Source organism: Rana temporaria, chromosome 11 (genome assembly GCF_905171775.1).
Source record: "Rana temporaria chromosome 11, aRanTem1.1, whole genome shotgun sequence".
NCBI classification, from domain to species: Eukaryota; Metazoa; Chordata; class Amphibia; order Anura; family Ranidae; genus Rana; species Rana temporaria.
Window position 1 is genome coordinate 88014127 of NC_053499.1, and position 23441 is coordinate 88037567.

The following is a 23441-nucleotide window of genomic DNA, read 5'->3' on the forward strand; positions in this document are numbered from 1 at the left end:
GCCCTTTCCACAACGAACGTAGGCGGCATAACTGGTAGGCCCAGGAGGGTGATCAGGAAGGTTTCCGTGAATTCTGCAGGCCTGAGGCCCTCTGCCTTCTCGGGGAGGCCGAGGACCCTGATGTTATTCCTCCTGAGCCTATTTTCGGTGTCTATGGACTTCTCCTGCAGAGCCTTGACTTGGAGTTGCAAGGCATGCAGGTCTCTGGAGTCAGCCCGTGTGGAATCCTCCAGCTGAGAGATGTGGCCCTCCGCCTCCGTGAAGCGGGCCCTAAATTTGTCCATGTCATGGCGGATCAGGCTGACATCCGCAACTAGGTGGTCTATTTTGACCATTACCGAGTCCCGGCCCTCCTTGATGGCCGCCAGGAGCTCAGCATGTGAAGCGACATGGGATGGCGGCGGATTAGGGGCGGCTGGGGAGGCAGCCGACATCTCTTGATCCGGGAGCCTCGTGGGCAAGATGGCCGCTGTAACTCGGTCCCCGCGGAGGAGCGTAGCTTACCCGGAGACAGCGGACGAGGCCTCGGAGTGCCGGGTGCCTTCTTTCGCCCCAGGGTGTCGGGCTGGCGGCTGCTGGAAGGAGGAATCAGCGCTGAAAGCGGGTTAGGATAAAAGTTGGAGCGGAGCTCAGCTAGCACACGTCTGCTCCCGTTCACATCCCGGCCACGCCCCTCTAATTTATATATTTTCATAGATAGTTTGTATTTAGGTTATCCACACTTAAGATTGGGTACATTGGAGTGCGCATGCGCGGGACTTCCGGGAAGACGTGCTGAACGGGAGCTCCTGACCGCCCCAGCACATCGAGGCTCACAACACCCGTATCGCTGGGAATTTTGTCCCGAGGAAGGCCCGTGTAGGCAGCAGGGATCACAGTGCATCTCCCTGGATGTCAGGCAGCAGCGAACGGAAGAGTTTTAGCCGTCAGCTGGACTTCGGCCTAGCGGCTCCTTCAGGCCCTAAAATGGCGACCGCGCCGTCTCCTCGTGGAGACGCAGCTGACACAGACTCTATAGCTGACCCATCGTCCCCGATCCAGCACAATCTACCATTGCTGGCAACTCCTGTGAGTACCTCCCTTCTTAGTCTCCCCTGCCTCCACGGAGTCACTTATTAAACGCACAGTGGCTGACATTATGGGAACCCCCAGGCTGCAATCCCCTTTGAGCCAAACAGGCTTCCAGTTACCATCCCCCATGCCTCAGCCTTCTCACACTGACATGGGACAGCTCCTTAATTGCTTTTCTGACATGCTGGCAGCGGGGCTAACACAGACTGCAACACAGATTACCACCTCTATTAAGGCTGATCTACAGAACATAGGGGCCCGCATGGAAGCCATTGAACAGGCTGTGGACAATACCGCAGCCCGCACCAATCAAAATACTAACTGCATACAGTCGCTGCAGGACCAACTCGAAATAGCACTCGCTAAAATCGATGAATTAGAGAATCGCAACAGGAGATATAACTTTCGTATAAGGGGTATTCCTGAGGGAGTTGTTAATATCCCTGAGACAGTGAAATTATTCATAAAAACCGTCATCCCTGATATTCCTGACCATAAGCTTGAGCTGGATAGGGCCCATAGAGCTCCTCAACCTCCTCGCCAAGACGGGCTCCCGAGGGATGTGGTAGTTAAACCCCACTACTATAGTGTAAAGGAGGAGGTCATGAGGAGATCCCGCACTATTGATGATCTCAATTTTCAGGGGAGCAAGATACAGTTATTTGCTGACATATCGGCAGCTACTATCCAGAAGAGGAGATCCCTGAAGCCTCTTCTAGGGGTCCTTCAGCAGAAATCTATTAAATATCGGTGGTCCTTTCCGTTTCGCCTTCAATTTGAATATAAGGACAAATCCTATAGTTTCTCAAGCTTCAGGGATGGTGAACAGCTACTATTGCGTCTCGGCTTCATCAATCAAGAATTACCCCCTCAGGACCCTTCTCTTCGCCCTGGCACATCTAAAGGACCTCCGACTGGCAGTCCTATCACCCCGTTGTGGAACAAACAGCAACCAAAGAGGCCCAGAGACTCTCGTCCCCCAAGATGAATGTATCGTCTGGCTTTATTTCCTCGAGTATACTACACACTTCCTCGTGTGTTGTGTTTCCTGCTGGCATAGTGGCGTTTTCTATAGCCACCAAGGTCATGCAATTCAAGTTGCTGTTCAAGTTACTCTTTATAGCTCAATTCAGAGATACTAGTCTACTCGACTAGTTTTGTTTTGTTTTTCCTGACCCTTTTCTCCCTCCGGGGATAACGGGGTTTATTTATTTTTTTATTTTTTTTGTTTTGGTTGAGTGGGCTAGTGTTTATATAATTGCCACATTGCTCATACTTTAACCTTCTTCAGTGTTTAAAAGAAAAAAAAAAAAAAAAGAATTTTTTTATATGTCTTTATCTAGACCTTAAGCCTAGAGTTCTCCCAGCCAAAATGTTATTGTTATAATGTGAGCCTTTAGGCTGGGGCGGACTAGCGTGCCACTCCCTCTACAGTAACAGGACAGAGCTCGCTCTTCTTGTGACTGTAGGAATACAACCCCTATTGGGGTTGTCACCTTACTGGGTCCACCTTTGTTTTGGACTCGCTCCCAGGACTTGGCTTGCAAGTCCTGTCTACGTTAGTCTCCTAGCTAGCCTTAGCTAGGTTTCTTTTCTTTCCTTATTTTCTTTCATTCCTTCTTTCTTTACCCTAATGATTAGACTTTACACTTTATGCTTACCTATTTGTTTTATTTTGACTCCTCAGAAGTTCACACGGAAGGCCTCCACATTGCTGAGAACTTATATGCAACCTCCATCAGACTCCTTACCGTATGTTCCCGGTCTTTTAAGGGTTAAGGTAAGCCTTTCTCCGGTATGTTCGCACACACCCTCCTTGTTCCATGGCTGATACACCACAAAGTTTGGCTGTTCTTAGAGTAGCATCGCACAATGCTCAAGGTCTAAACTCCCCACTTAAAAGACGCAAGGCATTTCAAAGTTATCACTCCAGGGGCCTAGACGTTGTTCTACTCCAGGAGACCCATTTCCCCATCACCTATAAACCCCCTTTTTTACACCGCGGATACCCAACTTTTTATATGGCGAATGCCGAATCTAAAAAGAGAGGGGTTGCAATACTTTTTTCGAAAAAAAAACATTTTGTGCACTCTCTAACTGTGGCGGATAAGGAAGGACGTTACATTCTAGTGAAGGGTACGATAGAGGGTAAGATTCACACTCTAATTTCCTATTACGCTCCCAACACAGGACAAGCCCATTTATTTTCTAAATTATTTACTGTTCTGGCATCGCACTTTGAGGGCAGGGTGATTATGGGTGGGGATTCTAACATTACCTTTGACAATATCCTTGATAAATCCGTCGCCGGGATTCCCCGCCTTAAAAGACCTCCTAAACAAAGCCTTCAAATTGCCCGCCTTCTACACTCCTTAGGACTCGTAGATACATGGAGGGAACTTAACCCCACGATGAAAGATTACACGCATTACTCGGCACCTCACAAAACTTACGCGAGAATTGATCATATTTTTTTGCACGCCTCTGAGGTCTACACCGCGTCTTCCGCGTCCATTTTTGACGTCCCGTGGTCTGACCATTCATTGGTCCTTGTTAAAATTGCTAATGTAATCTCTTCCCCCGGGTTTCGTCCGTGGCGACTTAACGCTTCGCTTCTCTCTAACCCGGTTCATTGCACTATGTTGGGAAGGAAATTCGGGAATATTTTGTGAATAATGATAATAGTGAGACCTCCCCCAGTTCCCTGTGGGGGGCCCACAAGGCAGTACTCCGGGGGAAGATCATACAGCTTTCGTCGAAACTGAAGCGGGAACATAAATTGGACATTTTGAAACTTGAAAAGGACTTTACCAATATTAGTAAGGCTCATAAGCGTAATCCCTCTCGTGTTTCCCTTGACAAACTTGATTCAGCCAGGTTGGCACTCAATTTGGCTCTCACATCCTCGGCGGATAAACATCTGACATGGCAGAACAGTAAATTTTACATGCGGGCAAACAAGTTTGGCCCACAGTTAGCGGCTAAACTTTCACCTAAATTGAGGACGTATGCAATCCCTAAGATTAAGGCCACGAATGGCAATCTGACCCAGAACCCCGAAAAGATTCTCAGGACTTTTCAATCCTTCTACTCCTCCCTATATTCTTCTGAGACTCGGCTTTCCCAGACGGATCTTGACTCTTTTTTACAGAAGATCCCTCTCCCCAGACTTTCAAAATCCCATCGTTCCATACTTGACTCACCATTCCAGGTAGCAGAGATTTGTGCTGTTATTAAAGACCTTAAAACTGACTCTGCCCCGGGCCCCGACGGATTCTCAAATCATTATTTTAAGACCTTTTCTGACATTCTGGCTCCCTATCTGGTCCGGTTCTTTAATTCTTTACGCAGTGACCCATTATTGGATCCCTCGGCGAATCTAGCGTTCATATCAGTCATTCCCAAACCTGGGAAGGATCCCAGTGAAGTGAGCAATTACAGACCAATCTCGTTAATTAATAACGATATGAAGATAATGACGAAAGCTTTGGCCAACAGGATGGCATCTTTTATTGGTTCTTATATTAACAAGGACCAGGTGGGGTTCATTCCGGGAAGACAGGGACCGGACCAGATACGGAGGGCAGTAGATGTTATTTCACTTATGAGGTCGGGCTGGGATGGTGGGTCTCCTCAAGAAGGTTATTTGCTTTCCATTGATTTACAAAAGGCGTTCGATACGGTTGAATGGCCATACCTTTTTGCTTTGCTCCGTCACTGGGGTTTTGGACCTGAATTTCTTAAAATTTTGGAAGCACTTTATTCCCAACCCATAGCACAGGTCAGATTTCAGGGCCACTTCTCGGAACGTTTCCCCATTAGAAAGGGGACGAGACAGGGTTGCCCTCTTTCCCCCCTTCTTTTCGCGGTGGCCATAGAAACTCTGGCCATCGCGATCAGACAACACCCTGACATTCAAGGAGTTCGCTGTGGACAATCGACGCATAAATGCGCCTTGTTTGCGGACGACGTCCTACTGTTTCTTACTGCACCACTCACCACGACCCCTAACGTGATCCGCCTCCTCAATGATTTTGGCGACATTTCTGGTTTGAGAGTCAATATGTCCAAGTCTGTTGCACTAAACGTCTCCCTCCCTCAATCCCAAGTGGATAATCTGAAAAGTCAATTCCCGTTTTCCTGGAATTCTACTTCCATCCCGTATTTAGGCATTAATCTTACCTCACAGACTGAGCTTCTCCATAAACATAATTATCCTCCTATGGTTAAAAAGTTAATGACTGATCTTCATCAATGGTCCCTATATAATCTTTCATGGCTTGGCCGCGTAAATGCAGTCAAGATGACCCTCCTACCAAAAATTTTGTACCTTTTCCGCTCCCTTCCCATCCCTGTCACCAAATCGTATATTGATTCTCTTCAATCTGCTATAATTAAATTCATTTGGGAGAAAAAGGGCAACCGCCTCTCTAAGACAGTGCTTTTTAGACCTCGGCTAAAAGGTGGCCTTGGGCTACCTAATCTGTGGTGGTACTACCGGGCGGCCCAACTTAGCCAGTTTTCCATAATTTACCTTAGAGGCCCCAAGCCGGATTGGGTCTCTATGGAAAAAGCTGCGACCCCGGGATTCACCCTTGATTTCCTTTTATGGAACAATCCTAGGAACCGACCTCCGATTTTAGCTCCTACACTGTCCCACTCTATGTCACTGTGTGACTCATTACACAAAATACCATCACTGGTATCCCATTGGCACCCACTTGCACACATTTTTCGCAACTCCCGATTCCAACCCGGGTTAGACATTGTTGCCTTCAAATGGTGGCTCGACAAAGGCCTGTACAGAATTGGCCACTTCTTTAATTCAAATGGGCCCCTCACATGGGGTTATTGCACCTCTAAGCTTAAAATGCCCCCACCTGAGAAATTTCGCTTTTCTCAACTTTCCCACTTCTTACAACAGATTAAGAGGACCTGCTCAGAACAACCTACTGTGACCCCGTATGAACAATGGTGCTCCTCAGCCACGGATACAAGGGGGGGTATATCTTTAATTTATTCAGCTCTAGCCGAACCTCTGGAGAAAGCGCTATACATGAAGTGTTGGGAACGTGACCTTGACCTCGATTGGCCATTGGAACGGTGGCATTCTTATGTGGCCCGTTCCTTTAAAGGCATTTTGAATGTATCGCTTGCTGAAACGAGCCTCAAGGTCATGACCCGCTGGTACTTAGTCCCTACCCGTATTGCCAAGTTTTACCCACAATCCTCTCCCCTATGTTTTAGGGGTTGTGGGCTTTCTGGATCACTCCTTCACATACTGTGGGAGTGTCCAAGGATTCGTTCCTTTTGGCACAGAATCTTTCACCTTGTCAAAAAAATCACGGGAGTAAGAGTTGCTTTTGATCCTACCATTGCTCTACTTAATAGCCCTATCCCTAAAATCTCTAAAAATACACAAGCGTTGATATTTTTTATTTTATTAGGAGCAAAGATGACTATAACCAAGGCTTGGAAATCCCCGTCGGTTTCTCTTTTAATGGCCAAGAGAAAGATCTCGTGGATGATGTCTAACGAGAGGATTTCCAATAAGATCCTTGATTCTGTTGAGGGGTTCAAGCTCATCTGGGAACCTTGGGCAACGTATATTGGAGTCATTCTCTAAACCCTTACCTTGGTTCTTGGAATTTGAAGCTTGTCAGGCCTTCCGTGTGTCTCCTGCCCCTTTTTCTTCTGTTTTTTATTTATCTATTTATTTATTTATTTTTTCTTTACCTACTCTATTTTCTACTTTTTTCTTCACCTCATTTCCTTTTCCTACCTGTCCTACATTCTATAATTCGAATAACGATGTAGCTAGGGCTGTAAGAGTACTATTAGCCTTGAATATCTTCATTGCCTTTGTTTGTTTTTTTTTTTGTTTTTATTTGTACGTATTTTTTTTTCTTTTCTCTTCCCCAATGAGGGTTTATAAAGTCTCTATTTTTAGGGTCTCCGAAAGTTGTTTCTATGTATATATCAATATCCTATGGCCCCTATGATATGTCGACCCTTAGGCCCTGTTCGATTCTATTCCAGATCGGAGCTTCGCTTTACAAGGCATGTTCTCCATTATTTTTGTAATTCTGGGTGGGCCAAAATGTTTTGTTGGGGGATCCTGGGGAGCCCACTCCCGGGGCAGTATGTTCCCTTTTTGGGGCCTGGGGGGTGGGTTTGACGGATACCCCTAATACTGTGATTTGCTGTGCCTGTAACTTTTGGCCGATTTTGTTGTGAATCTGACTATTTTGCGTTTTTACTTTGCTCCGATCTTTTATTACATTGATGTGTATCGCTGCATATTTTTTGTTTCTTCAATAAAAATCTTAAATCTAAAAAAAAAAAAAAAAAAAAAAAAAATTTGGTACATTGTGGCCCTGATATATACATTTCACTTATGGTTGATGGTGTATTATATCAATCCACAGTTCACACCTCCAGAGATTAAACCCTCTGGATAATTAGATTCCCCCCTCTTTAGCTGGTAACTGCTTGGTCTGAAGGCAAATCCTAGCTTGTCCCTTCTTCCAAATTAACTCTCTGAAGAGGGATTCTATCCTTTTGAACCATTTTTGATCTATCCAGACTGGGGAGTTATGGAGGATATAAAGTAACTGGGGCAGCCATAGCATCTTTATTAGATTACATCGCCCCGCTATGGATAATGGTAGTCTACACCAGATGTCTCTTGTTCCCATTTGGACAAGAGGGGAATTAAGTTATTTGGGACAAAGCTATTAATGTCCCTCGTGATCCATATCCCAAGATATTTCATCATAGCTACTACTTTTAACTGAGGAGTTCCGTGAGGTATCTGGACACCAAGGGGATCAATTGGCAGTAGTGCTGACTTTTCCCAATAATGACCAACCCGGAGCATAGCCCAAACTCGCCCACCGTTTTGATCACATTTTTTAACACGGTTTCGACGTCTCCCAAAAAAAAAGGACGTCGTCCGCAAACCGTGCGATCTTATCCTCTATGGTTTGTCTGCGGAACCCCTGTATATCTTCTGATTTTAATGGCTAATGGTTCCATTGCCAAAGCGAACAGAAGGGGGGAAAGGGGACAACCTTGTCGAGTACCTCTCTCTAGTTGGAACATTTCTGAAAGTTCTTTGTTGATTTTAATTTTTGCTCTTGGCTGGTTATATAACCGCTTCACCCAACTAATAAACCTGGGGCCAAACCCGAATTTCTCAAGGACCTTCCATAGGTAGTCCCATTCCAGACTGTCAAAAGCCTTGGCAGCATCCAGGGCTAAAACAGCTATGTAACCCACCCCCTCTGTTGGAATTTGCATATTCAGGAACACTCTCCTGATGTTAATATTGGTTGACCTATTGGGGATAAAGCCAGATTGGTCGGGATGTATGCGCGCTTGTATGAGCGCTTGGATATTCCGGTTTAGACGAGTTGCTAACACTTTAGCCAAAATCTTAGCGTCAGTACATAGGAGTGAGATGGGGCCCCATTATATAAAATCTCCCCTTTTTTCTCTAGCCTTCCGCAACAAAGTCAATCGCCATTTTACTTCTTCGGTGGAGGGGGCAGAAAGGGGGGGTTTGGAGTAAGGAAGTAGAAGGGGCCATCTGTCTTCCGTTTTCCTTCCAGGCTGGGATTTAAAGGAGTTGTAAAGGAAATTTTTTTTTGCCTAAAATTTATGGGGCAGATCCACAAAGGTTTTACGCCGGCGTATCTCTTGATACGCCGCGTAATTTCAAATTGTGTGCGTCGTATCTTTGTTTTGTATCTTCAAAACAAGATAGAACGGCATCTTGGCTAGATCCGACAGGCGTACGTCTTAGTACGTCGTTGGATCTAAGCTGCAATTTTTCGGCGGCCGCTATGTGGCGTTTCCGTTGATTTCCGCGTTGAGTATGCAAATTAGTTACGGCGATCCACGAACGTACGTCCGGCGGGCGCATTGTTTTTACATCGTTTGCGTTCAGGTTTTTCCGGCGTATAGTTAAAGCTACTGTTATGAGGCGTACTCAATGTTGAGTATGGCCGTCGTTCCCGCCTCGCATTTTGAATTTTTTACGTTGTTTGCGTAAGTCGTTCGCGAATAGGAATTTGCGTAGAATGACATCACCGTCGGAAGCATTGGCTTGTTTCGGTTAAATTTCGTGCATGCACACTGGGATCCCCCCAGGGATGGCGCATGCGCAGTTAAAAAAAACGTCGGGTCACGACGTATTTACATAAAACACGCCCCCATTACATCCATTTGAATTCCGCGCCCTTACGCCGCCAAAGATACACTACGCCGCCGTAACTTACGGCGCAAATTCTTTGAGGATTCAAAACAAAAAAAAAGTTACGGCGGCGTAGTGTATCTTAGATATGCTGCGCCCGGCGTACAGATGCGCCGCTGTACGTGAATCTGCCCCTATGTCTGCAAGGTAGACAGACAGAATAGTGTAATGATTCTGTTAAAAAACGAGTAAATAACTATTAAATTCCTTCATCTATATCACCTCCAGCGTTCTAGTTTCTGTTCTCATTCACTTCCTGGTTTGCATCGCTCGTTCATGTAAGAACTACATTTCCCAGTATGAATTGCGGCATGCCCAGTAATTCACACCTCCTTGAAGTCTCTAACACGTAGAGAGCGTCCTGCCACACAGATGTAGTTCCCAGGAGGGGGCGAGCACGTTACTGACCACCGCAGTAAAGCCTCCCTTCACGGTGGTCAGTAAAATCAGACAAGCAGGAAGTGAACAGAACAGAGAAGAAATAGAGCAACTTCTGAGCATTAACGAACAATGAGGAAATGAAAAGAGGAATGTCTGCAGGTAAAGGATGCTTATTATGAAAAAAAAATGTTTTTTCCTTTACAACCCCTATGACTCTTTTAAGGAAAATAATACTTGTTGATATATATATATATATATATATATATATATATATATATATATAGATAGATAGATAGATATACACACAGTACTTTTCATAGCTATTCCCAGTCTCAAAACCAGTCCTATACTGGACTTGAAATCTCTAAACATTTATTTATGTACTAAAAATCTGGTTTGAATCAACAAGATCTTTTATGGTTTCTCTTGGACAAGGGGAATTTCTGGCATCCCTAGGTTCACTCTAGACCTCGATAAGAAATGGGAAAAGTGTGGAGGCAGCATGGACTCTCATGGTATGATATGAACTTCCAAAAGAAAAAATATACATAAAAAGCCTTATCTAAGTAGATACTAGACACTTGATGCTGCTATAGGTGGAGCATCTGCTTTTCTGACACAAATTGGAAGAACTTGGATGTATATGATGGTTCTGCACTGTTATACACTGAAATTATTCTTCCAGTTGCACACTCTACATGTTTTGGGGTTACCCTTTCTTCAGGAGTATATTAAGTCAGAAAATGATCTACAAAAAAGCATATGAAACAGATGTATAATATTGGTATCAAAATATATACCGTATTTATCGCGGTATAGCGTGGTCCCGCGCACCCCTAAAGTTGCCCATTGAAATTCCTGTAAAAAAAATGTTATATGATTTTATTACTTACAGTTTTGGTGTCTTCCCAGCGTCCATCGTCCGGCGTCCGGCTGCGGCCTCGGTGGCGTCCTCCCGGCTTCTCCAGCGCGCGCCTCAAGTCGAGTCCCCACTTCCCGCGCTCAGTTCGAAGGCCTCCGCCGACATATACCGAGTGCAGTACACTCGGGTACATTCGGCAAGCCTCGGCTTCGCTCACGCTCTGTGACGTTTATGCGTGAGCACGAGCCTAGCCGAATGTACCTGAGTGTACTGCACTCGGTATATGTCGGCGCAGGATTTCAAACAGCGCGGGAAGCGGCTATCGGCGTATATCGCGCACCCACGATTTTCCCCTTATTTTAAGGGGAAAAAAAGTGCGCGATATACGCCGATAAATACGGTACATAACTCATAACCAACCTTCATGGTATACTGTCATGTATTTATATAGGTGAATACAAGGTATGAAAACGCCCCCTCGTTACATCCCTCAACATTTATGGATTGGACCCAAGTAGAATAGTCAATTAGGAGCAGAAAAAACTCACCCACATTCCAGCACCAAAAGGCTGGGCGTCTCAAGGCCTAATTAGGCAATCTCCCAGGAGAGTACAGGAAACAGGAAAAGTGAAGTAGCCTAGAACAACTGTTTCATAAAGAAAAAAAAAAACATACATACATACATTTAAATAAGGATATAGCAAGTTGGAATTAATATTAAAAAATGAAGTTGTTGGTAAAATGATTTATAGTTCATACTATCTGGCTAATCATATTGGGAGTGATGAAAGAACCACTCACGTATCTGAGAAATCTCAAATCTTGATGTTAAGATTGCATTTCAAAACGCGAATGTACTCAGAGTCCATGTTTCAAGAGATATACACGTGAGATATTGCACAGAATTTCAGGCAAGGAACAGATCCAACAGGATCTAAAGAAACAACATATATTTGGGCAGTGATTCATATATGGACACACCAAATAGATCATACAAGCAAACAAAAGATGACACATATCCATCAGTCCACTCCACCGCCAAGCACACTGCCACAGGAAACGTTTGAAAAATTGGTTCCCCTTATATACCATAAGTTACTCCTGATTCCTATCCATATGATTTCAAAGAGATAAGAGTACACAAACCACAGGATTGAGCTGTGGGTGTCTTGAAATAGTGCAGTGCCACGTCCTAACTATAGTAGAAAGATTTATTATTTAGCGGCACAACTGCAACAATTGGGGGGAGGTAATATTCCAGGAGGAGGTACCCTTAACGGGAGGATAATGATGAATGGGGTCTCACATGACACTATTTTTGAAGCATTAGAGGCTGACTCCTTTAGGCATAGGAACCCAACAATAAAAATGATAACTAAAATATGGAAAAAGGTTAAAAAACTGATGGGATATACCGGGTTTTCTGAATACTCCCCACTATGGAATAACATTAAATTGAAGGAAATCCTCCAGATAGGAAAAGTCAGAGTATGGGAAATAAATGGCATTAAAAGGTTGAAACAACTGTATATAGAGGATAAATATAAGAAATTCCAGGATTTAATAGTGGAATTTAAGATACCACAACAATCATTTTTTACTTACATACAGGTGGGGCATGCCCTCGAAACCCAATTTAGGACACAAGCCCTAGTATGGTGTGAAATGCCCCTTTTTCAAAATTTAGGTAAGGTAGGACCAACTAAGGGACTTATCTCTGAATTATATAAACAGTTGGGTAAAAAGGCTAATATGGGCATGCATCTCCTAAAAATAAAAGAGAAATGGGAAGAGGATCTGGGGGAGGTGACACAGGATCAGTGGCGGAGGGTCTTGGAGATGGGACCGAAGGTTTCGGTCTCACCCCCACAAAGGGTCTCCCAGCTGATGCTGATAAATCGAGCTTATTATACACCTAAACGCCTATTCAACTTTGGAAGAAGAACGGATGACAAATGTCCTAGATGCCGGGGGACTGGAGACCTAGTACACATGGTGTGGCGTTGCCCAAAGTTGTTTCGATATTGGGAGGGGGTGATAAGGGTCTTGGGGGAGACATTTGGGGTTCCTCTAGAGGCGGAAGCCACACTATGTGTACTGGGAGTTAGGAGAGAACGGAAGGAGAAGAAAGTCACCACAGTCGCAGTACTGAGATGTTTGTTCCAAGCCAGAAAATTAATAATGATAAGATGGCAGGCAATAACACCCCCGGCAATAGGGGAATGGATTGGTGCAGTAAACGAGACGATCTGTAAAGAAAGAGCAGTTTATATAAAAAGAGGTAACCTGAAGGAATTTGAGGAAATGTGGAGACCTTGGCTGGAAGAGAACGGTTCCCCCCTCTAGTGGGTAAGAATTATAGCTGGGGAGAAGTAAAATTAAAAACAACACCCTAAAATAAAGACATATATATGCCAACTTAGGAAAAACTAGGATTGGGCTGGCCCTGAATCCTCACCGGGGGAGAGAAGAGAGGGGATGGAGGGACCAGTCATATAAAACTAAGGGTGAAGAGATTAGGTATTAACCACACCGTCTATAGCTAAAGAAATAATTCCCCTGATTGGTGGACGTGATCTGAGCATTTTTTCTCTTTTTTTTGAGATGCCGCCTTCCCTCTTTTTTATACAAACAAGATAAGCAATGGGTATATACCTTTTATATTAGCTGTGTGTTACATTAAGATTAAGATATATATATGGAATAATGTTGATTCCTGAAATTTTTTATAAATGATTTGTTTAATAATCAAATGTGATTAAGAAAAAAGACAAATAAAGAATGAAAATAGTAGAAAGATTAATGTTGGAGGGAAACAAAAGTGGACTTTATAGGCACTAATCATTGACAAAAAGGTATATTTTATTGATGCAATCCCAAAGGGGCTATTGAATCAACATTACAGTGGATATATTAATAAAATACATTAAAAACACGAAAATAATTATCACAAAAGATTTGTAATAATTTCACAAAGCATAAATATTAAACTAATGATGGCTAACATGTGTATTGGTAGATTTCAAACAAGCTCTACATGTTTCGCGGTTGGCCGCTTCTTCAGGAGCTATTGATATTTCATCCACGGTAATGGATAAGGTTAAATATGAAAACCCTGTAGAAGGTACTGTTTAGGGTAGATACAGTACACGTTTTGTTGAACGGTCCTGGTGGTAAGGCAGCTGGGAAACTATCCAAAAAAAAAGCACCAATAGGTAAACAGATTGGTCAGGTTCTTTGGTAAATAAGGATGCTACAAACATCAGACAGCGTGTTCAAGTAAGAGGGACATTTATCCCATAAGATTTAGGAAATAAATTCTAAATTACGTGAGAAACAGGAGGCACTCAGTGGGCTGCAGTATAAAGTGGTATCAGCAGGACCGTTCGTGTTGGGAGAGGTATTTCAGTACACCATTTGGGGCAGAATCTTTTTTTTCTCCTTTATCCTCCTCTAAAACCTAGGTGCGTCTTATGGTCAGGTGCGTCTTATGGTCCGAAAAATACGGTAATATAAAAATACAAAACATTAAATTAGTTAGATAATGCTAGCCATTAAGGTTCAATAGCAAAGTGTCCGGGTACCCTTCATTTTTTTTTTTTTTTTAATTCTTTATTTAAGGATAAGACACAGAAACAAGCATAAAATACAACTTCACAGTATCGATATATTGCAATGAGCATGTGAAACATGATGATCGTACCTCACCCTTACAGGCAGGCAAGAAGCACCATATAGTCAGCGTATAACTGCTCGCTGAAGTCTAATGCAGGATAAACATAAACATCTGTGCTCATCTCGGCTTTTTGCCTATTATTGAGAGGAGTGAAAAGAAAGAGAAGAAGGGAAAGAAAGAAAGGAGAGAGAGGAAGAAGAAGGGTAGGAAAGACGGGAGAGAGAGAGAGGAGAAAGGAAAAAAAAAAGAAGGGGTGGGTGGAAACAGGAAGGGAGGGACAATTACCCCCCGGCAGCCTAGATTGATAACGCCAAACAGGTGCTGGTGATCCTATACAGTGGATCCAGCCACGTATTGGGTGAATTTGTCAGAGAAGCGAAAGATGTTCCAGTGAATCCATCTAACCCTATGTTCCTCAGATTTGTCTTGCAGCGTGGAGGTCAGGTCCTCCATTCGTTCAATGTCCCCCACCATTGCGAACCAGTGGGCCACCGTGGGAGCTGACTGTTGCTTCCAGAGAGGTGGAATGCTGGCCCGGGCAGCATTAAGGAGATGCTTGAGGAGAGATTTATGGTATCTTTTCTGTGATAAGGGGGTAAGGTTAAGGAGAACTGCAGCCGGGTTATCCTGGAGGGGGACATCCGTGAGTTTCTGTATGAGTTTACCAGAAAGAGTTTACCAGAAAGTGCCAGAAAGATTGGAGCACAGGGCAATCTCAGAATACATGCAATAGCGTGCCTGCGTGTAGGCCGCATCGCCAGCATTGGTCAGGTTGTAGTGGAAATATCTTAGCCAGAACCGAAGGGGTCCTGTACCATCATGTCACTATTTTATATGTGGTCTCTTTGGTATTTGCTGCAAAGTGAAGATTTCTGCGCGAAAAAGAGAATGCAGTCTTTTTGGGGTTCCGTGAAAGTGACGTGTAAGTCCCTTTCCCATTTAGCCAAGAATGGTGGGTCTTCAGTGGCATGGAGATCTAGCAAGGATTTGTATGAGGTGGATAAGGACCTCCGGATCGGACCCTCGCCCGTACAGAGTTCCTCAAAAGGGTGAAGCTCTCTGGGGAAGTGGGCCGACTTGGGCAGTGAACCGAGAAAGTGAGAAAGCTGGTTGACCCTCCAGAGGTCAAGTGAAAGCGGGGCCTGTTCTGAGAACAAATTCTCTGTACTGAGCCGTCTGGTGGAGCGCAGGAAAGAGGAGGCCCCCAAGAGGCCCCGCGGCGCTTGCGTGTGAAAAGACGGATCGGTAAGGCCAGGTACAAAGTCCGGGTGACCGATGATTGACGTCAGCGGGGACGGGAAGTTTTTCAGCGAGGCTAAGCGAAAGAACCGTTTCAGTTCCATGAGAGTGGGCCCAATCAGTGGATGGGTGGTCATGTGAGCCGCCGTATAGTACATGGCCGGGTCTGGGAATCCGAGACCGCCTCTGGTCTTTGGGCGTGTTAGGAGTGCTCTGCCAAGACACGGATGTTTGCCACGCCAGACGAATCTGATAAATGTAGAGCGAACGGCGTGAAAAAACGTCTGAGGGATCTTGACGGGCAGCGCCTGCAATAAGTACAGGAGTCTGGGCATTGCATTCATTTTTAAGACGTTGCAACGGCCGAACCAGGAGAGGGCCAGGGAGTCCCATCTCCCAAGATCGGTCGCAAGAGTAGATAAAAGTGGCTGGAAGTTGAGGGCAACGATGTCTTGTAAATTAGCAGAGATTTTTGTTCCCAAATATTGGATTGAACGAGCAGCCCACCTGAACGGGAAAAAAGGGCGGAGGTTAGAGATGGTAGAGTCTGGCAAGCAAACACTCAAGGCCTCTGATTTCTGCAAGTTTACCTTTAAATTAGACAGGGTGCCGTAACGCTTCAGCTCTTGCAACAAAGAGGGTAAAGAGATGAGGGGTTCGGTAATATAGAATAGGAGGTCATCTGCGTAGGCTGCCACCTTGTGGTGGCACTGACCAGACTGGACACCTCTGATAGACTGATTGCCTCTGATGTGGCACAGAAAAGGTTCCAGGGAAAGGACGAACAGTGGGGAGAGGGGACAGCCCTGCCTGGTGCCGTTCGAGATGTGAAAAAGGCTGGAATCGTAGCCATTCACCCGCACAGTCGCCAAAGGGTTATCGTAGATGGCCGATATCCATGACAGAATGGGGTCTGGCATACCCACAAATTTAAGCGTCTCCCGGAGAAAAGACCAGTCCACCCTGTCAAAAGCCTTCTCGGCTTCCGTAGACAGGAGCAACAGGGGTAATCCAGAGTGCTTTGCTTTATCTATAATGTTCAGTGTCCGTATAGTGTTGTCCCTGGCTTCTCGGGACTGAATAAAGCCAACTTGATCCAGTCCAATTAGACGTGGAAGCAACGTGTTCATCCTAGAGGCAAGGATTTTAGTGAATAGCTTCATGTCACAGTTTAAAAGTGAAATTGGCCTGTAACTGGCACATAATAGTGGGTCTTTTCCCGGCTTGGAGATCACTGATATTGAAGCGTGCAGCATGTCTGCTGTGAGATTGTGTCAGTCGATTGCCGCATTAAAGGCCGTGAAAAAGGAATGATCAAAGTGTCTTGGTACATTTTGTAGTAGGGGAGGGTGAACCCGTCCGGACCAGGGGATTTACCCAGCTGGGTGTCAGCTATTGCAGCTGTCAATTCTTCCGTGGTAATGGGTTTAGACAGGTCATCTTGTTCGGCTGTCGTCAATGTGGGGAGGTCAGCTTCTCGCAGATAGTTGTGAATATCTAGGGCGGTTTGTGGCAATGACCGAGGCGTGGAATTAGGGTCCAAGTTATACAATTTGGAATAGAAAGTACGGAAAGTGTCCGCTAGTTCTGGTGATGATTGGACTCTGGTGCCCGCGGACAATATGAGAGCGGGTACATACGTTTGGGAGCGCTTGGCCCGTAGGGCGTTGGCCAATAGCCGACCGCATTTGTCTCCATATTCATAAAAGGAGCGACGGGCCTTCAGCAGCACATGTTTCGCTTCGTACATAGAGTGATCACGTATAGCTTCCCGAAGGCGGAGCAATTCCGCCTCGGTATCCCTATCTGGCCGGTTCTTATGTCGGCGTTCCAACGCGTGAAGTTGTGTTAGGAGATCATTTAGGGTTTTAGCGCGACTTTGTTTGGCCGCGTGCCCGTGTTTGATCAGAATGCCTCTGATGAAGCACTTGTGAGCCGACCAAACCGTGGCAGGGTTATCCACCGAATCTGCATTGTCAGAGAAGTAAGACTTAAGTTCCCTGAAGACATCTGCGTCAACGTCCGAGTCTTTAAGGAGCGCCTCGTTAAGTCGTCATGTGGATGATCGGGGGGATGCTTGCGAAATAGCCAGGTCAAGTAAAATCGGAGCGTGATCAGATAGTGCTATGTGGCCTATATCCGTCTTGGTGACCATGGGGATAGCCGAGTGTTTTAGGAAAAAAAGGTCAATTCTGGAGTAGGACCCGTGAACAGCGGAATGGAAGGTATAGTCCCGTTCCTGTGGGTGGACTATTCTCCAGATATCCACTAGTTGATGTGAGTGTAGGAGATCCTTTAAGCGGAGTCTGGTACCCCTTGGAAGAGGAGAACTACCGCCACCAGGGCAGAGTGTGCCTAGGGTGGGGAGTAGTAAGGCACAGCTGAGTACTGGGCCCCGACCATTGGAGCACCCGCGGCCAATGTGGACGAGTAAATAAGGCATCAAGGTACCCTTCATTTATTTATTTTTTATTTTTTTTAAAGTGTATTTTGTGCGTGTACTCGAGAGAGGAGCCAGACTGCAGGAGTTGGGAGTAGGCAGGCCTCCCCCAGAGGCAATCTGCCACCTTTCTCCATGCCCCGGGTGGCAATGGCAGGTGTGTGAGGGGGTCCTCCCACACAGCCTGCCCTACCTGCTCCGCTTTGAAGCCCAACGGGGCAGAGGGACTCCCTATAAGGGAGTGAGAGGATTAGCCCGCTCAACCAGCCCCGTTTAGTCCTTTGCCTCTCTTTTTAGAGACCGCGTGGTCAAAGTGCGTGATGTTAACCCAATTTAGAGTGCGTGTAAGTGTGGTGGTTTTTGTGGGAGGGGGGTGGGCGTACTAAGCGCAGGCTTACCTTGCATAGCACACCCACCGGGAGACGGGCTGAGACCACCAAACTCAATTCACATGTAGCCGAGAGCGGGATCCGAACCCCTAGCTGCAGAGGTGAATGGCTTGTCAGCGCAGTGCCAATCGCGTTGAGCCACCGCAGCTCCTGTACCCTTCATTTTAAAATTCAAAACCTCCAATGTCGAAATGTCTGAAAATTTGGATACCATAAAACTAGACGAACTGGGGGAAGGAAAAAGGGGAAATTGGAGCATAGTCACTAGGATATTAAAAGAAGGAAAATATAAAGCGACGGAGATAGAACAAGGGCACTGGGATCTTTTGGACAATCTTCTAAAGTCAACACCTATAAAAAGGCTTATAAGGGTTAACATCATTGATCCATGGGGGATTAAGAGCGGAGAGCTTTTCTATCTAGTAAGTTTCGGCTCTCATTGTCCAAATCACCACCCCTGGGATATAGGGGGGATGATTTCAAGTACAAAAAAAAAGAAATTGCTGTGTTATCAAATCTATGATGCAGACCTCTGTGTCTGGTGACAGGTGTCAAAATGTTATCTCCACCAGAATAATAAAGGTGATCTCTCATCCTTAGTCCGAGTTTGCTATAGTTTTACCTATATAAAATGCCTGGCATTGACAAGTCACCAGGTAGATGACTCTACGAGTAGCACAGTCAGCATATTGTCTTGACTGAAGCCACTGACCATTGGGTAGACAAATGCCATTGCCCTCAGAAATCCAGGGGCAATGATTACATCTACCACATCCGTAAGTTCCCCTGAAGGAGCGATATATAATCTCTGGGTTGGTAATGGCTGCTAGTCAATGTGTCTCGCAATGAAGTTGCCCATCTGAATACCAGTTCTGGAGTAGAACGTACTTATTTAGACAAAGTATAGTCTTTGGCTAAAAAATTCCAATTATTAGAGATCGATGAACGCAAGGGTCGTTCATGAGCAGAAAAACGAGTGATGAATTTCACTGTATTCATCTCCGTTTTTGAGGTATTCTTGAATAGGAGTTCAGTTCTAGGTCTTATTCTCGCCTTATTGAAGGCTTTCCTCAAAAGATTTTTAGAATATTCCCCATCAGTCTTGATCATAAAAGATCGGATTGACGGAAAAAGTTCTTCAGATGAACAATTCCTGCAAATGTGCAGGTTTTGTGCATATGGTATGCTCCTGATAAGTGGAGCCGGATGAGAACTGTGGGCATGTAAAAGTGTTACCCGAACTGGGCTTGTGATATAAGTCAGTTACAATATGGCCACTTTCATCAATGCAGATTAGTAGGTCTAGAAATGCAATCTCTACAGTAGAAAGTATGTGTAAATTTCAAATTGAAATTGTTATCGTTAAGGGCGTCCAGGAAAACCAGAAGTTCTTCTCTGGACCCCGTTCAAACGCTTAAAAGATAGTCAATGAAACGGAACCAAAACTGTACCTTGGTCAAACAAGATACAAATCTTTCATCAGAGAACAACCCCCAGGTATAAATTGGCATAAGCCAGAGCATAACAAGTGCACATTACCACTCTTTTTTGTAAATAGGCTTGATTCATAAAAACAAAATGATTTCGGGTGAGCATAAACCTAAGTAAATCTAGGATAAATACATTGTGAGACCAGGTGGTATGATCCTGCTCTCTTAGAAAGGACTCAATCACCTGGATGCCCCGCTTGTGTGGGATACTCGAGTACAGAGCCACTATATCCATAGCCACGAGCAGGGCATCCGGGGGAACATGAGTCCCCTCAATGTCTCAAAAGGTCCTGCGTATCCCTAATGTAGGATGGAAGGCAGGTGACACGTGGCATTAAAAATGAGTCCATGTATCTACTAGCCTTTTTAATTAACAACTAATTTCCAGAAATAATTGGTCTGGTGGGGGGGGACTTTTTGAATTCTTGGGAATGTTAGGAAGGGCATAAAATGTGGCCAATTTCGGAAATTTGGGGATTAGGTATTCTAAGGTTTTTTGGTCAATTAATTCTTTCAAATAGGCATTGGTACATAATATACATAGTTCAGTGGTATAAACCGGGATTTGTTGTGAATCGATTTTACAATACCATTCGTGTTTTTTTAAGATATTCAGGCACATTTTTTTGGTATTGGAGGTGGGACATAATAACAATATTTCCCCCCTTGTCCGAAGGTTTTATTACAATATCGTCAGGAGGTTGCAGTGACTTTAATGCCTCTTGTTGTTCACTGGAAATGTTAGTCTCTGGTCTATCCCAATGTCGAGACTTCAAGTCTCTAATTGTTAATTTTAAGAGAGCCCATATCTTAGGGGAAATGGATATATCAGGCAAATGGCAAGATTTTGGTTTAAATGAAGTACATTTATGGTCAATGACGAATAACGACGTAGCACCAGATGGGGGAACAGGATAATTGGGATTGCTTTCCTCATAGAGGAGCATGAGGTCCCTAAGGGCTCTAAATTTATCCATCGTGAAGTGTTTGATTTGTTCAGTAAGGTCTGTTTCCAATTTTTTGTTTCGCTCTGAATCGAACATAAATCTATAGGTCAGTCTTCAGGCAAAAAAGTATAGATCCTCGATGGTTTCAGATATATTAATTGGCTGGGTAAAAACCCAGTCCTAATTGTAATGTGGATCTTTGTGGCGGACTGAGTTTAATGGTGGTTAGATTTATGATGTTGAGCTCGGACTGGCTGTTGGATTTTGAGTGGTGTATGGACGGTAAACAAAAACGCTCAGGTTCCCCTGCTTCTTGTCCTCCTGAAGAGCAAAGGCTGAGTCTAAAGGGACCCCCTGGAGAGTATTCCCTGTAAGACAGGAGTCAAATTGCTACCTGTAGCCTGTTCCCTCATCTGGGACAACGCCTCAGGACGCTTCTTGTGTTTAGGGTCAGATGGTGAATGTGCACCACCTCAGGTTCGTAGGAATGTGGAGCTGGTGCTCCAGATGAGCGACCCTGTGTCTGAGGAAGAGAAAATGTAGATAGTGATGAATCCGATTCAGTTGTTTCATCATTCCTAGACAATGATGCCAATGGAGATGGGATTTGCGTTTAAGCAAACCCTGGATTCTACCCAAATAAAGAGTAAGATCCCTGTCATCATTTTTTTTTTTTTTACATGATTCAACAATAGTTTGAATAGTGGACATGAATCCTGTCTATGCCGTACCGTGAAGGTCCATTCTGCCAGAAACTCCTAGTGATACAAGTACGCTCACTTGAAGCTTGTTGAACGCTTGCTGAAGTAGCAGTTTGTTTAAAGTGACCATCAACACTCTTAAAACATCTGCTCAAGGGCGCTTTAAATGCTTAGAGAAAGCTGCTCGAAGCTTGTAGAAAGCTTTGCAAAACTTTCCTTAATGTTTCATAAAAGCTCGCTGTTCATACTGCTTATACAAGCTAAAGCCATTGTGAAATGGAAGAAAAACAACTCATTCTCTCTTGTGTGTAAATTTATATTTCATGTCTGTTGACTCTCCACATCGACATTTGGCAGGCTGACTTCTTAAGTTGCCAATGCAAAGGCCCGGGGAATTTTCTCTTCACCCCCAAATCTTTCAAAATCTCTGGTAAAACTGGGGCAAACCAGATATGAACTTCCTGGCCTCCAGATTCAACAAGTTGAAAAAATATGTAGCCAGGACCAGGCATCTGTTAGTCTTAGCAGTAAATACTCTTGATGATTCCTTTGATTTAATTTAAATTGATGTATTCCTTTCATCCAGTGAAAATCCTCCATTAATTGCTGCTCAAGATTGAGAATCACCAGGACCTTTCCTCCTCTTTGTGCCAGATTGGCCCAGAAGGATATGGTACACAGACATACCAATATTTTTGGCAGATGAGCAATAGCCTCTTCAGACCAGACTTACTGGCCAAAGCCCCCTGTTTCATCCTGCTTCTTAGTCGCTGGCTTTAACTACTTAGGCTGCATTCACACCTGAGCGTAGCGTTTTCCGCGGTTTTTTTCAGCTTTTTTCACCACGATTTTGGACAGGTCTAAAGGGTCACCAATGTTAAAAGCAGAAAACGCCCAAATCTGGCTAAAAAAAATCCCAGAACTTGTTTGAGCTTCAGGCGTTTTGGAACTTCTGGCTTCAGGCGTTTTGGAGTGGAGATGTGAACTATCTCCATAGAGAATAATAGATGTTTTCCCCTCCGGCATTTTGTAGCTTCAGGCTTCAAGCTACAAAACGCTCAGGTGTGAATAGGGTCTTAAGGACTGAACCTCTTTCTGAGATTTGTTGTTTACAAGTTAAAAACCTTTTTTTGCTAAAAAATTACTTGGAACCCCAAACATTATCCATTTTACAGCCTAGAGAATAAAATGGCGGCCATTGCAATACCTTCTGTCACACCGTATTTGTGCAGCGGTCTTACAAGTGCACTTTTTTGGGAACAAATACACTTTTCTCTTTCGTTCATGGACGGACACAGCAGCATAATCTTGACATTAGGGTATTGGCCTTCTATCTGGAGAGGACTAGGCAGAAAACATGTTAGTTTTTAAACAGCATCAAAACTGTACAGTACTGCCCAGGGGGTGGTCCCTCTGGGTACAACCCCTCTCACTGCATTCATCAGCTCAGTTTTTTTTCTGCCTAGCATAGAAGGACCTGGCTCCCTGTGGGCCCATTGTTCCTGAAGTTTTTTTCTATTTTCTTTTTTTCTTTTTGTTTTCTTTTTTTTTATCCTAAGATCTACAATCAACTGCTGACTGGGTGACAGGCTGGATATCCTACATCATTTTAGTCTCCCCAGTTTTGGCCATCGAGTGTGTGCAGACCTTTAGCTACGTGCTGGGTCGGCCACGACATGCCCCATTGCTCCAGGGGTGGCCGGTGAGCTACATGCTCCTTGATGTCCGTGTCAGTGTGCCAGGTCCGGCAGCCATGCTATATCGCTCGTGTGATGGGTCTGTCAGGAATGCTTCCAGCAGTTCGCACAGTACTGGAAAGTAGCAGTTCCCCCTGCTTCGGCAGGATGGAACAACTGGGCATTCCCGGGGAGGTCGATTAGGGGGTTTCCACCCTTCCTTTCCTCTCTCCCTTCCTCCCCTCCTCCCTATGCTCTGTGGAGCTACGCTAGCTGCGTATGACCGGGGTTCCACCTGGGGGGGCTCAATTC

General features: G+C 44.7%; 1 protein-coding gene across 7 annotated transcripts in view; it reads left to right on the forward strand.

Annotated features, from left to right (window-relative positions):
- The window catches only part of CENPT (centromere protein T), an 803389-nt gene that overhangs the window by 470437 nt on the left and 309511 nt on the right, over window positions 1-23441 (forward strand). The gene's annotated exons all lie outside the window — the stretch shown is intronic.